This window comes from Protomyctophum parallelum (genome assembly GCF_964188405.1).
Source record: "Protomyctophum parallelum genome assembly, chromosome: 5".
NCBI lineage: Eukaryota > Metazoa > Chordata > Actinopteri > Myctophiformes > Myctophidae > Protomyctophum > Protomyctophum parallelum.
This window is the reverse complement of record NC_139702.1, coordinates 13,565,565-13,578,392: the sequence shown is the minus strand read 5'-3', so window position 1 is coordinate 13,578,392 and position 12,828 is coordinate 13,565,565.

The following is a 12,828-nucleotide window of genomic DNA, read 5'->3' as shown; positions in this document are numbered from 1 at the left end:
TCTACTCCCACACACATTCATTCACACACTAACGTCGCAAAGCACGAAACATATAAAGCTCGCACGCATCCTCTTAACATGTCGAGGATCGACCAGCGTGGGGGGGGGGGGGGGGTTCTTCTGGCCACAACAAGGTGAGAGGTGAGGCGTGTGTGAAGACGGAACGGCTAAGAGAGGCCATGCATGGCGAGTGGGCTGAACTGAAGAGGTCTCTGGGTTCTTTCTTTCCTTTTTGCGCTCCACTCCTCCTACGCCATCCAACTCCCACACAGCCCTTCATTCCTCCTCTCTCCTGGCCTTCAATCCCTCCTTTGTCCATCCTCCCACCCTCGCACACCTCTCCCCCACCGTACCCTCCACTTTAGACCATATAGGCACCGGAGAGGGGGGTCATTTGGGGCGGCTGTGCGGGTGGCTCAGGAGGTAGAGTAGGTCGTCCACTGATCCCTGAGTCGGCGGTTCAAATCCCGGCTCCTCCTCCTCCTCCTGTCCACATGTCAAAGTGTCCTTGCTTGCCACCGTCGGTGTGTGAATGTGTGAAGTGAGGACGCTTTGCGTCGGCTGTTCGCCGCTTCACCTCCCAATGTATGAATGAACCATTGTGAAGCGCTTTGAGCACTTGGAAAAGCACTATAGAAATGCAATTCATTATTATTATTATTCATTATTATGTGGTTCTGAATGTCCCGTCACTATTTGGGAATGACTGCAGGTCTATTTATAGATTTATTTTTCCCGATCGGTGCTGCCGGTCTCTATAGCGCCGTTCCCAATGTTGTCGTGCAATCTCACCGCAATGACAGGGACCACTGCTGGTCCCTGAGGGGGTTCCTGCTGGTCCCTGAGGGGGTTCCTGCTGGTCCCTGAGGGGGTTCCTGGTGGTCCCTGAGGGGGTTCCTGGTGGTCCCTGAGGGGGTTCCTGCTGGTCCCTGAGGGGGTTCCTGCTGGTCCCTGAGGGGGTTCCTGGTGGTCCCTGAGGGGGTTCCTGCTGGTCCCTGAGGGGGTTCCTGGTGGTCCCTGAGGGGGTTCCTGGTGGTCCCTGAGGGGGTTCCTGGTGGTCCCTGAGGGGGTTCCTGGTGGTCCCTGAGGGGGTTCCTGGTGGTCCCTGAGGGGGTTCCTGCTGGTCCCTGAGGGGGTTCCTGCTGGTCCCTGAGGGGGTTCCTGGTGGTCCCTGAGGGGGTTCCTGGTGGTCCCCTGCAGATAAATGATGGAAAGTCGGTAAATTGATTTAATTTTACACTCTTACATTATTCTTCAGTCTCTACACAATTGTAAATTGTAAAAAGCATGTAAAAAAAGAATTGTTATTTTGATCTTCGCCTGTTATCTCTCCTATATAATATGGTAAATTGTATACATGAATACATCATGGAATTATGGACAAAATCTCAGATTCAGGGTTCAGGTTTATTTGTCATGTGTATAGATACAGAGTATAAATACAATGAAAATTATTTTGCTCTGTGCACTCTCAGTCATACATACAGTACACAGGACATAAACAACATCTATAGTGCAAGGAAAAGACAAAAAACAGGACAAGAAAAGTGCAAGTGAAGTGACAAAACAGTGCAATACAGTTCAAGGTCAGCTGTTCAGCAGCCTGACTGCCTGGGGGTAGAAACTGTCACTGAGACGGGTGGTACGAGATTTGATGCTCTGGTAGCGTTTTTTGGAAGGGAGTAGTTTGAACAGGGTATTTGCGCGTTGGCTGGTGTCTTCCATGATGTTGTGGGCTTCTTTCATACAACGAGTGGTGTAGATGTTATGGAGACTGGGTAATTCTGTGCTGCCGATGATTTCAGCTGATCTAATCCAACTACAACAAAAACAGAAAGTCTAAATGTCGTCAAATGGTGGTCTGGTTCCAAATGCTGAATAAATAATGGACGTTGACATAAAACCTAAACCCGTAAACCATCCAACTCTTTACTCTCCCTCCTTCAACCTTTTCCACGCTCCTGTCCGTTCATCATCCCTTCTCCATGTCTCGTTCCCTCGCTCTCTCTCTCTCCACCTCCGACCTCCCTCTCTCTCTTTCTTTCTCACTCTCTGTCATGGTCTCTCCACCTCCGACCTCCCTCTCTCTTTCTCACTCCTCTCTGTCATGGTTTCCAACTCCTCCGCTCCGCAGCTGCCAGCGCTCAGCGGAGGCCGGGCGACGGCTCTAAAGGGCCGCGCAACAGTTAATCAGGTCCAACCCCAGGAAGCCGGTCACCGGGGGACACTTAAACATGAAACACAGCAGTGGTGCATGGCGGGGGGGGGGGGGGGGCTATAACCCCCTGCCTGTCATACCAAACATACTCATGCATAACATGGTTGGCCAGCACACGCTTACATGAGCAGAAAATCACACGCACGCACGCACGCACATATGCACGCACGCACATATGCACGCACGCACATATGCACGCACGCACGCAGGTTGTATGGCTGTCTTTGTTTAAAACAGAGCCTTCTAAGTATAGGCCGGTGTTATTACAGCTCACGTTTTCTATACACTCCCTACACACACACACACACACACACACAGACACACACACACACACACACACACACACACACACACACACACACACACACACACACTCCTAATCAATCCAAGTTGGTTGTTGGGGTTTCGGGGGGGAACAACAGGGGGTTTGTGTCAGGCAGCTTATAAGAGCCAGGCGAGCACTTTTCCCCCCCTTCCTCTGCCCCCCCCCCCCCCCCCCCCCCTCTCTAACAAGGACCCAAACCCACTGGAGACTGTCTGTGTGCCAACAAGGCTCTGGAGTTAGTTAGTTAGTTAGTGTGCGTGCGTGCGTGCGTGCATGCATGCGTGGTTGCGTCCGTGGTTGCGTGCGTGGTTGCGTGTGTGCGTGGTTGCGTGCGTGCATGCGTGCGTGGTTGCGTGCGTGCGTGCGTGCATGCGTGCGTGGTTGCGTGCGTGCGTGCGTGGTTGCGTGCGTGCGTGCGTGCGTGCGTGCGCGCGCGCAGTGATCTCTGGTTTGGGTGTGCGTTCATACTCGGTGGTTGATGTAGTGATTTGTTCCCTCTCCTACGTACCGCGGCTGCAGTCTAGCGTTCTCTAATTAAAACACCATGGGGGGTATAATAATAATAACGCTGCTGCTAAGTTTTCTCTTTATTGCGTCTTGCAGCGACACGGATGAACTGTACTTCCACTTCGTCTATTATTATGTCGTTAATTTAATGACATGCAGAACATGTTATTTGAACCCATTTAGACCTGAGGCCGATTGAAAAAAGATGTCTTCTAAATCCTAACAGTTTTCTGAAAAACCTTTGTTTCTATGTCAGTGGTGCTTAACCTTCTTCATGTCAAGGACCCCCAGAATGTATCTGTATTTGGCCGCGGACCCCCCCCCCCCCCCCCATCTGAAAATATGTTGATCCAGGGACCCCCCCCCCCCTGCCAGATGCAAAGTTTTGAATTGAAATTTGAAAACGTTCGCTCTGAAAGAATATATTGCCATATTTTCACGATTTTTCAAAAATAGCAGACCTATACAAGCTCGTAGCGCGCCACTCGGTGGCGCGTTATGAGCTTGTAGGTCTGCTATTTTTCAATAGCTAAATTATAACACGTTTAAAGGTATATTCAGTGATTTCACTTAATTCAAATATCACTTATTTTTTCGTTTTGTTGTGATAATCCTCTCTACTATAGTGTGCTGACCATATAAGGAGTTCCTCCCTGTCCCCAGTTAACCCCTGGGGGTCAAAAAACCTTAGGTTTCGTTTTTGGCTCTCTATCCTGATTGGATGAAAGGCTTTGGGTCCCAAGGCAAAAACGAAACCTAAGGTTTTTTGAGTGAAATCACTGAATATACCTTTAAAACAACCAAAAGGGTTTCCCGGAACTTCTCGCCCAAAATGAGTTAAGTACAGTACTTGTAATTGTATAGTTATTTTCCACCACTGTCCTTCGTATAAGTTCCAATTCCATGCAGTCTGTCCTCATTACCGGCCCCTTATACAGTATATGAGCACGCGTGCGCCGTCACAAAGAATCCACGCCAAAGGGAAGCAATTCCGTCTCTGAGAGAGAGCCCCCCCCCCCCCTCCCCTAAAACACTAATCTCTGCTCCACAAATTGGATGTCAGTCATCAGACGTGGACAGACATTGTTGTATTGCGGGAAATGGCGCGGTCGGTCACCAACAAATCAACAACACGCCAATCACACACACACACACACAGTCACAGGAATGCACAGGAATGCGTGCGTGACCACACATGCACGCACACACACACACACACACACACACACACTGACATGTCACACCCATGCAGACGGATGGACATGTCCAGCATGCGGTTTTCATTTTATTCGAGCAAAGGTGACTTCAGCAACGAGCTAAGAGGAAGCTATATATATAGGACCCTATAGTGTACAACTGATGGACTCCTGAATGTATGTGCATTTACATATTAATAAAAATAATAATGAACTGCATTTTTATAGCGCTTTTCCAAGTGCTCAAAGCACTTTACAAGCGGTTCATTCATTCATACACTGAAGCGGCGAACAGTCGACGCCAGCGTCCTCACTTCCCACATTCACACAGCAATGGTGGCGAGCTCACACCGACCGACTCACTGGAGGCAATGTAGGGTTCAGTGTCTTGCCCAAAGGACACTTCGACATGTGGACAGGAGGAGGAGGAGCCGGAATTCGAACCGCCGACCCAGGGATCATTGGAACGACCTGCTCTATACCTCCTGAGCCACAGCCGCACTGATATTGTGTTTTGCTTCATGGGTTTCCGAGGGTTGTCGGGTAATCGACACTGCTAATGTGACCGCGTGCACTTTCAATCCGACAATATGCCACGTTTGAGCAAACTGGCATTTAAGACAGAGCCACGAGAATCAGGGTTGACTCGGTTTCATCAAGTTTCTGCCCATATTCAGAGAGAGAGAGAAAGAGAAAACTCCACAACCCCACGGCACATTGAGTGATAACAGACACATGCGCAAATGAGGAATGAAGCAATATTGGTTTTGGTGTAGAGCCATGATTACTGGGATTGCCTTGGCCTTTCAGGGCAAGACAATGTGTATGTGTGTGTGATGTATGGAAAGACAATGTGTTTGTGTGTGTGTGATGTATGGGCTTGTGAGACATATAAGAATGTTTTGGACTGAATAGAGAGAGAGAGAGAGAGAGAGAAGAAAACACTTTAGACCTGAGTGCTGTGCGGCTGATTGTTTTTGAAGCTTGTTGTTGCCTTGTGCCACATCTCTGTGGGCCTGAGCACACTACAGCACACCATGCTGTCACCACCATTCAGTCAGTCAGAGAGAGAGAGAGAGAGAGAGAGAGAGACAGAGGGAGAGAGAGAGAGAGAGAGAGACGGAGGGAGTGGGTGTGAGGACACACATGGACAGTTGGGTATGAATCAGAGAGAGAGAGAGAGAGGGAAAGAGAGAATATAACTGGACAAAACAACTGCTAGGAGAGGAGAGGAGAGGAGAGGAACCAAAAATCCAATTCTAAATTTAATCGGTCAAGAAAGAAAAAAAGGAACATCCTCAATCATTCATAAACCTTTCTAATGCATAACTGAGCATGTGAAAGACAAAGTAATAATGCGTCCTTCATTTGTTTCACTAAACCACTACAGCAGAACCTTCATTTGTTTCACTTGGTTCTGGGGCTAAACCACTACAACAGAACCTTATGTTTCACTTGGTTCTGGGGCTAAACCACTACAACATAACCTTATGTTTCACTTGGTTCTGGGGCTAAACCACTACAACAGAACCTTATGTTTCACTTGGTTCTGGGGCTAAACCACTACAGCAGAACCTTCATTTGTTTCACTTGGTTCTGGGGCTAAATCACTACAACAGAACCTTATGTTTCACTTGGTTCTGGGGCTAAACCACTACAACAGAACCTTCATATGTTTCACTTGGTTCTGGGGCTAAACCACTACAACAGAACCTTCATATGTTTCACTTGGTTCTGCAGGGGCTAAACCACTACAACAGAACCTTCATATGTTTCACTTGGTTATGGGGCTAAACCACTACAGCAGAACCTTCATATGTTTCACTTGGTTTTGGCAGTGGCGTGCACAGATAGACACTAGGGGGTGCTAGAGCACCCCCTGCCCTTTTGGCAATGTGCTAAAAAAAACGTTTTATTTTTTGTCTTACTTTTTAGTGTGTGGATCATGGTGACATTGATCAAATCTTGATAAAAAATAGCAGACCTACAAGCTCGTAGCGCGCCACTCGGTGGCGCGCTATGAGCTTGTAGATCTGCTATTTTTCAATAGCTAAAGCACCAAAATGGGTTCCCGCCCCAAAATGCGCTGCACAAGGTTCACTTGAGCACCTGCCCCTCTAAATGTCTGTGCACGCCACTGGGCCTTCATCTGTTTCACTTGGTTTTGGGGATATATAACAGCAGCAGCGCAGCACATGATGGCTGGCATCATTAAAACGTGTCCAGATGCAGTCCTTTCAGTGGCAGTCTGTCATATACATATAAATATATATATAGGACTGCCGGGCTATAAATTTGTCACCCAACTGTTGACATCGCTTGCAATATGCTGCACCGAGTGTGTTGTTGCTCATCACACGCACCACATGCGGCCAAAGAAGAACAAGGAGAGGCAATATACCACTTTCTCTCTCTCACACACACACACACACACACACACACACTCGCATGCGCATGTATGCACGTGCATGCATGCGCACGCACGTGCACAAACACACATGCTGTGGCCAGCGAGTCATAAAGTAATAAAGCTCCACTAATGAAAGGGAGAAGAGGAGAGGAGAGAGAAGGGAGAGTAGACACAGATGAATAACAATCATTATTGGCCTGGTTGGGGGGGGGGGGTGTAGTACCACCTGGGATGGTATAGGGTTGGGGGGGGGGGTTGGAGCATCTACTGCTCGGATCAGCACCCATAGCGTAATAAGCAGTGGTAGGAAAAAAGTCAAGTACACAAAATGATTTACTTAACCCTTTTACTGCTGCCATTTATTGAGAAATTAGGACCTAATTCATGCCAGCATTTTTTTAATTTGAGCTCTTATTTTGAAAAGCCACATTTTGCCTCAACCGGAAGTGAGCTTATCCCTGCCAGCTTTACGTTGCCAAGACAACCTTTGTTTACATGATCGAAAAATGCCGGTACATTTTTGCACTCCACAACGTCGGCTCGTGCCGTCAAAGAAACGCTGTTTTGACCAAAAATGCCATCTGGGACAAGGAATAGGAGATACAGGCGATTGAAAGAAACGGATAGAATGGATTCTTATGGCGACGGTGAATTAATATGAACGATCCAGTGCAGTGCTAACAACAGTGCTAGCTAACCGGCTAACGTGAGTAGCATTATGGCTTGATCAATCATATGCACTAATAAAGGGTAATTGCCGAAGGGCTTCGGCAATGGCAGCAAGCGTTAATATCAAATTAATGCTTCAATTGCCGAAGGGCTTCGGCAATGGCAGGAAGACGGTTAAGTAAAAGTATACCAATACTGCAATGTTGGTGTTGGTACAAGGAAAAGTCATAGTGTTCAAAATGTACTTGAGTTAAAAAGGGCAAAACTATCGGCATCACAATGTACTTACTTACTATAAAAGTAAGAGTAGGCTACTGATATTGCAGACTAGTGTCCCATTTCACAATTTCCCAAATGTGTACACAATCTTTTGAAAATAGCAAATGTACAAGCTCACAATGCGTCGCGATGTGACACATTGTTTTCTAATCAAAACTAAAATCTACAAAGTCTACAAAGTCATAGTAACATTTATTAGTATTAGTAGAGGCTCCAACGGGCACCGCTCTAGTCACTGAAGAAAAGAAAATCATTGGACTTTGTCTTTGTTATTAATTCAAGCAAAGTTTAGCTTTTTGGGGGGGAATGTTTTTTGAAAATGTTTTGTAATAATAATAATAATAATAATAGTAAGTACTCGTACAACATTAACAATTTGCCTCTGAAATGTAATGGAGTAGAAGTAAAAGTACTGAACATGTGACGTACTCCAAGTAAAGTACAAATACCTCAAGGTTGCACTCAAGTAAATGTACTTAGTTACTTTCCAGCAGAGCACTGCTTAGTGGTGACCCCCTCCCCCTTTATCTCTTTTCTTCCCTTCCTCTCCCCCCTCCCCCTCCCCTCCCCCCCAGACTGCTGCTCTTCCCATTGGAATGGAATCCCCCAAATCGCTTCTAATTGAATAAATGACAATGCGGTCGGGGCAGACGAGGCGACAGATGCTCGCGTGCCTTTACAACCACCGCAAACCACTGGCACCACATGCACATACAAACACACACAGCACACACACACACACACACACTCCACTCTCTCTAACCTAAAAAGAAAAAGGGAACACAAGAGAATTTTGGTTTGGAGGCGCGGCCGGTTGTCCTTCTTCCTCCTCCTCGCTAAATGGACGTTCCACCTGCTGTTGCCTATTGTCCGCGGGAGGGGAGGGGAGAACGCAGCGCTGCCATGTCAGAGACAGAAGTTTGATTCAAGCGATGACTTTATGACTACAAGACAAGGCCGTAAGACACTAAAGTCTTATTGAAAGGCATGTTGCACCACATGATAGGAGAAAGTGCACCCCACCCACCCCAGGCTTATATTGCTTGTTTGTTTGGATTGTGTCCTACTGTTACGTGAATATACACAGATTGCAGCCCCCAGTTGTAATGCTTATTATGGGCTTGTTTGTTCAGATGGCATAAGGGCTATACAGCAGTGTTGTTTTCGCGTCGACTTAAAACTAAGACGAAAAATGTTCGTCGACTACATTTTTTCCACTGACAAAAACTAATGGAAACTAAATGAAAACTAAGCTATGATGACTAAAACTAAGACTAAATATACTGACAATTTCGTCGACACATAAAAAATAGACTAAAATGTTAGGAAGGGACTAGTGGACAAGAGATCCACTATAAGTCATTTTACTCTTGGTTGCATGCTGAAAATAGCTGATCTACAAGCTCACAACGCGTCGCAACGCAAGTGTAAAAACACTCATTACGACGGCATCAAGGCCCACCAAAACACATTTTAGTCGACTAAATCACCTGTAGATTTAGTTGACTAAAATCTTATGACATTTAGTCGACTAAAACTAGACTAACACTAAGACATTTCCAGGTGACTAAAATGTGAATGAAACTAAATGAAGTTTCAGTCCGAACACTATGACTAAACTAAAATCGAAATTTGCTGCCAAAAACAACACTGCTATACTGTTATGTGAATCCATTGGTTCAGATGGCTATACTGTTATGTGAATCCATTGGTTCAGATGGCTATACTGTTATGTGAATCCATTGGTTCAGATGGCTAAGGGCTATACTGTTATGTGAATCCATTGGTTCAGATGGCTAAGGGCTATACTGTTATGTGAATCCATTGGTTCAGATGGCTAAGGGCTATACTGTTATGTGAATCCATTGGTTCAGATGGCTATAGGGCTATAGTGTTAGCATGTGAATCCATTGGTTCTGAGCTTTTCAAGGCACCCACGGATCAATATAAGTATTATCTTCTCCGCGCGTACGGAGGCGTGGGGGGGAAAGGAGATGAAACAAATGGAAGAAAAGAAAAATCCAGCGGGCATTTCAATCTTGCACCTGCCTCACGAGACCGAATAAGTTCTTAATGCGTTTGTGTGTGATCATTACTTTGTTCCCAGAGAGTCTCTCTCTCGCACACACACAGAAGTGAACTCTGTTTAGCTGCTCTGTTGATGCAGCGTGCCTAAACGTATTAAGCCTCCATCTGTTTCTTACTTAGATTATGCCTCTTCTATACATTAATTGTCTTATTTCCACACAGTGTTTAAAACATTCCCCACCACCACCCCACGCTCCCCCCCCCCCCCCCCCATGCCCCATGTCTCTCCATTCTCATTCTTTCCCCCCTCTCTTCTTCCATAATACTCTGCAAACTGACTTTGTTCTCCAAATGTGATTAGCTACTCCGGGGCGCGGGGAGTAATTGCATTATGGCATTGTGCGCACTGGGAGCTATGGAAATGCTCTGCAAGCCCGTATCAAACCTGTTTAAATACCCAGGCTGTGCTGCAACAACACAAAAACACTGATGAATGAAAACGTTTTGCGAACATAGCTCTAGTAATGAATAGATGGGATGGGGGGGGGGGGGGGGGGGGCGAGGGGTTGTAGGGTTCCTTTGAAGGTCCTGGTTCCAATCGGGGGTCAAACAGACAACTTCTGGTTGGTGTCCACGCACGTTTCATCAGACTAATCGGATATACTGTGACGTGGCGGCATTAAAAGTATAGCCTAAGTATAACCTCGCGGCACCAGGCGTAAGGCGTTCCACCTCGGAGGAAAGCCCATGGTCTGTGTGTGAACCGGTCTGGAGCAGATGGTAATTTTACGTCATGTTGTAGTCACTGGTTTGTAGTCATCAGGTAGGAAACCAGTAAGGCGCAATAAGAAAGTACCCATTCATTCATAGTACTGATTCCGCCTTGTCGTTTTCCTGCAAGATGACTACAAATCATTGACTATACAACATGACGAATGTTACCGTCCGCTGCCCAGGCTATAGCCTAAGTTGTTTCAGAATAGAATGCTGCCCAGGCTATAGCCTAAGTTGTTTCAGAATAGAATGCTGCCCAGGCTATAGCCTAAGTTGTTTCAGAATAGAATGCTGCCCAGGCTATAGCCTAAGTTGTTTCAGAATAGAATGCTGCCCAGGCTATAGCCTAAGTTGTTTCAGAATAGAATGCTGCCCAGGCTATAGCCTAAGTTGTTTCAGAATAGAATGCTGCCCAGGCTATAGCCTAAGTTGTTTCAGAATAGAATGCTGCCCAGGCTATAGCCTAAGTTGTTTCAGAATAGAATGCTGCCCAGGCTATAGCCTACGTTGTTTCAGAATAGAATGCTGCCCAGGCTATAGCCTAAGTTGTTTCAGAATAGAATGCTGCCCAGGCTATAGCCTAAGTTGTTTCAGAATAGAATGCTGCCCAGGCTATAGCCTAAGTTGTTTCAGAATAGAATGCTGCCCAGGCTATAGCCTAAGTTGTTTCAGAATAGAATGCTGCCCAGGCTATAGCCTAAGTTGTTTCAGAATAGAATGCTGCCCATGCGGCTTCAGCCTAGTTGTTTCAGAATAGAATGCTGCCCAGGCTATAGCCTAAGTTGTTTCAGAATAGAATGCTGCCCAGGCTATAGCCTAAGTTGTTTCAGAATAGAATGCTGCCCAGGCTATAGCCTAAGTTGTTTCAGAATAGAATGCTGCCCAGGCTATAGCCTAAGTTGTTTCAGAATAGAATGCTGCCCAGGCTTCAGCCTAGTTGTTTCAGAATAGAATGCTGCCCAGGCTATAGCCTAAGTTGTTTCAGAATAGAATGCTGCCCAGGCTATAGCCTAAGTTGTTTCAGAATGGAATGCTGCCCAGGCTATAGCCTAAGTTGTTTCAGAATAGAATGCTGCCCAGGCTATAGCCTAAGTTGTTTCAGAATAGAATGCTGCCCAGGCTTCAGCCTAGTTGTTTCAGAATAGAATGCTGCCCAGGCTATAGCCTAAGTTGTTTCAGAATAGAATGCTGCCCAGGCTATAGCCTAAGTTGTTTCAGAATAGAATGCTGCCCAGGCTTCAGCCTAAGTTGTTTCAGAATAGAATGCTGCCCAGGCTATAGCCTAAGTTGTTTCAGAATAGAATGCTGCCCAGGCTATAGCCTAAGTTGTTTCAGAATAGAATGCTGCCCAGGCTATAGCCTAAGTTGTTTCAGAAATGAATGCTGCCCAGGCTATAGCCTAAGTTGTTTCAGAAATGAATGCTGCCCAGGCTATAGCCTAAGTTGTTTCAGAATAGAATGCTGCCCAGGCTATAGCCTAAGTTGTTTCAGAATAGAATGCTGCCCAGGTTATAGCCTAAGTTGTTTCAGATGTGAAGACGTGTTGCCTGCGGCGGTGGCTCAGGGGTAGAGTGGCAACCGGAAGGTTCCCAGTTCAAAACCCGGGCTCTCGCAGAGTTAGTGTTGAAGTGTGCTTGAGCAATAAGACTCCGAACCTCTGATTGCTCCCGATGTGCTGGTCGGTGCCTTGCATTGGTTTTTCCTCCGCCATCGGTGTGTAAATGGGTGATGAATGTAAATGCACAATCTATGTAAAAAAAAGGTGCCTTGGAAAAAGGTGCTAAATGCACTGGTTAGCACCTTTTTAAAAACACATTTATAGCAGCCTAAACTCACAACACAAGTCCTTGAGCTAAACATATAAATTGCTGTTTATATTCAAATTATCATTGACAGTAAAGGTAGTCTGCATGCTGTAGTCTAGTTAGTAGTTACCATAACCTTGCATTATGTTGTGAACTTAATTGTCCCATATGGGCTACTAGGCTACTATTACTAGTAGGCTATCATGTCCTTTTGATCTCATAATTTAGGCCTATTGCAAATTGCAAATAGTTCCATCTTCTGACTTCTGTCGCCTTATCAGCGCTTCCCAAACGCTTTAGCCCGTGACCCAAAAGAGAAATTTAGTTTGGGTCTCCCTGGGACACAAACTAGAGAAAATAGCCGATCTACAAGCTCACAACTTGACGCTTTGCGCCACGTTGTGAGCTTGTAGATCGGCTATTTTCACTACTTAAATATCCTTTCTAATTTATAGAATTTCTTAGATCTCTGTGTGTCTGTAATCCTCGTAACTCCAGAACCGTTCGCCCCACCGACTTCATATTTGGGCATGCCTGACAAAGAACTCCATATATGGTCATAAAAGGTACACAGACATCTGGGTGGGACATGCATGGGGGTGCACACTTAGTTTAGA